Source organism: Volvox carteri (assembly GCF_000143455.1).
Source record: "Volvox carteri f. nagariensis unplaced genomic scaffold VOLCAscaffold_120, whole genome shotgun sequence".
Lineage (NCBI taxonomy): Eukaryota > Viridiplantae > Chlorophyta > Chlorophyceae > Chlamydomonadales > Volvocaceae > Volvox > Volvox carteri.
The window spans coordinates 7,302-7,598 of NW_003307663.1; positions in this window are offsets into that span (position 1 = coordinate 7,302).

Below are 297 nucleotides of genomic sequence, written 5' to 3' on the forward strand. Positions count from 1 at the left end.
TGCTTGCATCCCTTGGCGAATATGTCATCCTTGCTCTTCTTGCTTGATTTTAAATTTGCACTTCTCTCTCCTGGGAAGCTGTGGGGTTCCAAGGGAAGAAGGAACAAGGCAATTCCCAGGTTGTCATGCTTATGCTTTTAAGGGCCACAACAGCAGCTTTAAACCAGCCATCTTGGCAAAAAAGAAAAGAAAATTCAGTGCATTTCAGTTAGAAAGGGCTAAGCAGATTGAAGTCGGCTGCTGGCTGGGAATCACATTTAAATGCCATTGTGACGGCAGGTCAACGAACACACCGTT